This window comes from Bombina bombina, chromosome 3 (assembly GCF_027579735.1).
Source record: "Bombina bombina isolate aBomBom1 chromosome 3, aBomBom1.pri, whole genome shotgun sequence".
NCBI classification, from domain to species: domain Eukaryota; kingdom Metazoa; phylum Chordata; class Amphibia; order Anura; family Bombinatoridae; genus Bombina; species Bombina bombina.
The window spans coordinates 1089076-1092755 of NC_069501.1; the positions used below are offsets into that span (position 1 = coordinate 1089076).

Genomic DNA, 3680 nt, shown 5'->3' on the forward strand with positions numbered 1-3680 from the left:
ATTGTACATGAATGTGTCCCTGTTAAAGCGTTCCAGTACAGGAGAGGGTTACTGAGGAGCCCACAGTGCCCCAGAGATAACTGTAGAGAGGATGAGACCGTTTTACATTTGTTCTGGAACTGTAATTTTGCACAACAAGTGTGGAAAATAATGGGGCTGTAATTAAACACATAACAGGGCTACAGTATTTAGATCACAGAGTGATACTTTATTGTTACAATGTACAATGTGAGAGGTCTCAGTTTACTAAAATGTGGCAAATTGTTAATGCAACAAAAGAAACTTTGTGGAAAGTGAGGAATATTTTGGTTTTCAAACAAGATGAAATTTTGTGTTCTGATGTAATAAAGATGATTTTGAGTGTGATGTATATATATTATTTATGTGATAAAAAGAAATATGGTGATTCTGCTGAAACAGAATGGAAAGTGAAAACCTGGCATTTATTTGTTAATTAAATTGTATTGTATAATATTGTATGTAAAAATACTTTTGTATGTCATATTTATTTACTGCTATGTTTATGCTGATGAAAAATAATAAATGTTGTTTTCCCCCATATGTGATCTGTATGAGTTTTTTCTTTTTTGTCAATGTTGTATGACTGGACATATTTTTCTTTTTTGTTATGTTGTTTATACTTAATGCCTCAATAAAAAAAAAATTATTTAAAAAAAAAAAAAAATAATAAATGTTTTTAAAACAAAAAAATAATCTGTTCTTATCAGTTTAATATCTGATACGCGCCCTATCTGGGTGCCATATATTAAATGGATTTTTGAAACAGGTTGATGGGAGAAGAACTTGCTCTGTCCACTCCACGCATTGACCTGGTATTGCAGTACCTCCAGGACCGGTGCACCTCTCTCTTTTGCTGTGTGACAAAAACAGAATCATCACCCCAACAACCAGAAGCCGAAATGAGCTGCTGCAGCAGATTTTTGGAAGAAAGGCTCAGCAACGAGCTGCTTTCCTGCATTCTTTCTTTTAGGAGTCTTGTTAAACCCCTTGTGCGCTGGGCCAAGTAAAGCCTAGGAAGCGGTATTTACCTGGCGAGGCGAGGTGTTTGTTAGCCTTTGTTGTTCCTTTTTCCCGTGACGAGCCTTTCTTCACAAATCTATGTATTGCTGTGTGAATTCATTTATATATTTATTTATTTATGTATTTATGTGTCTCATCATTTTGTATGTATTTTGATGTGTCCATCGCTTGATTTCTCTATGTGTTTACAAAATCTTTCTATCTATCTTTCTATCTCTCCTTCTTGGCAGACAATAAAAGTCTTTGGAGCTGTCAATGTTGTCCGTGTGCTTCTTTCTCCACCTGGTGCCTGCTCATGGAAGTTTTTCTATAATGAGTGGAGCCTGCTAGCTGGCTAGGTAGGTAGGCAGGCAGCTAGGCCCACAAGATCCAGTAGCAGCTAGGTAGGTGCAATCAGCCTGATCAGCCAGGTGGCTTTCACGCCTTTCTGCCTGTCTTTCTCCAGAGTGCAGCTCCGACGATGGGAGGAGGGAGGGTGGAGGAGGCGGAGCAATGCAAATTGGAGAGCAGCTATCTGTCCAGTAGTCAGGCAGCAGGTTCCTGGAGGTCGCCACCACCGCTGCTGCTTTTTATCATGAAGCAGAGTTTTTTTTGTCTGGCCTAGCAGCCTGCCATGTATTGTTGTTGGTTGCTGCTGTTGCTGCAGCTTTTGAATTTCCAATGGTGTGATTTGTGTTGAGCAGCATTGGTGTGCCCTGTCTCCCCGAGGCAGAGGGAGTGCTCTGAGCATGCAGCGTCCCAGACAAGAGCGTTGCGGTTATCGCTTCTCGGCCTTTTGGCTCAGATCAAGTGTCTGAGCCAATTGGTGTTGAAGAACCTACCCCCTTGGCCTTGTGGTGTTTCGGGTGCACCACATGCTGCTATTGGGGGGGTAGCTATCTGAGACAACGAGAAGGGATCAAGTTGCCAGTATGGCAGCGCTGGAGGAGGAGAGAGTCGTAGTCGAAGTTGATTTTGGAGTCGGAGTTGGAGTTAAGGAGTCGATAGGAGGAGATCCCGGGATCGGTGATGGAGGAACAGCTGGAGGATCAGGAGCAGGTCGAGCCAAAGATGGCGAACCCAGTGTTTTTGCTGGAGGGACTCGAAGGAGAACACCAGGTTTTAGACCTTTGGATACCCTCAGGATTGAGGTGGAGGAAAATTATCAAGCAAGGAAGAATGGTGAGTTTTTACAAAAGACTCTTATGCATGAGCTGTTTAAGTTTCATTATTCGGAGTTTATGTGCTTCCAGGATTTTCAGAGGAGCGGGTTTTAGGACTTAACCTTGCTCTCGGAAGCAATTGCAAATCAAGTTTTGGAGAAGGTTAGGTTGTATAAGGGCCATGAACTACTTCAAAGGGTGAAGATATTTCCCTTGGTTGGTGATGCAGAGAAATTAATTGTGGTTCAAATGTACAATCCCCATGTTACAGATGATGACATTGTGCATTTTTTGTATAAATATTGCCTTAAGGTAGAGCGGAAAGGCAGGATTTACAATCAGTTTAATGTTTGGACAGGTAAACGGAAGTTTTTAGTGATCTTTATGCCTGATGACCAGAAATATGGGGGATACAGACGGCCCCCTCCTATGTTCTCTATTGGTTATAATAGAGGGTTCTTGGTGTATGGTCAAATGCCTCTCTATTGCCGTAAGTGTATGTGTTATGGGCATGACACCACCTTCTGCAAAAAAGATCAGGTCTGCAGATTTTGCAGGAAAACAGGTCATCTTAGTAAAGACTGTGTAGACCGTACCTGTGATGAATGTGGTGGAACTGGGCATGAGTACCGTAATTGCCCTGAGAGGCAGCGCTGGGAAAGTAGAAAGGGTCCTGTTGCCCCTCCCAAGCCTGTTGTTGTGGAAAAGCCTGTACCATGTGAAGTGGTAGCAAAAGTCTCTACAGATGGGGCTGATGCTGCTGCTAGACCCGTTGTAACTGAGGCAATCCCTGTTTCAGTCGGAGTGAAGGCTAAGAGACCGATTTTCTCCCCTACTAGGTGTAGTAGAGGGAAGAGAAGTTTGCCTTCTTCCCCTAAGAGGAGTGCTAAAGGGAAGGAGAGTAAGCGTGGAAATATTTCCAAATTAAGGAATTCAGCTGTATGTTTGTCAGCCAGCCTAGAGGATGTGTCAGGGATTATTCCAGCTACTGCCTTGTCCCCTTTGCAGTCTCCCCAAGACCTAGGCTTGGCTTTGAATCCGCAAACAGATTTGCCGCTTTGTTCCCAGACATTTCTATTATATACTCGCCTGTACCTGGGTCATCAATGGATATTGAGGAGTTTGAGTCCCCTTTATCACCTCCCGTGGATTCCTCCAGAGTAATTGAGGACTTTGTGTCAGATATGAGTGATGCGGAATTCAGGATCAATGAGATGCCTGTTATAGAAAGTGGACAGAGCCCTGCACTCAGTGACTGCTTGTCAGAGGGTCATGGCCTGCATGTGTCTAGAAATTATACCAAATAGCTGAGACTGTTCACTTTCTATAGATGCTCCATGTAGCATCTTTAAATGTACGGAGCCTTAAGAGTCTTCCTCGGAGGACCGCTCTGTATGATTTTTTGAAGTTGCGTTTTAACGATATTTTATTTTTGCAAGAATGTGCTATTGATACTCATTTTAACGTAGAATCCTTACAAAAAGGTTGGGATAGAGG

The 3680-nt window shown here is 42.7% G+C and overlaps 1 pseudogene; it reads left to right on the forward strand.

The window, feature by feature from the left end:
• The first annotated feature begins 687 nt into the window (after positions 1-687).
• Positions 688-867, forward strand: LOC128655038 (uncharacterized; annotated as a pseudogene).
• Positions 868-3680: the final 2813 nt, after the last annotated feature.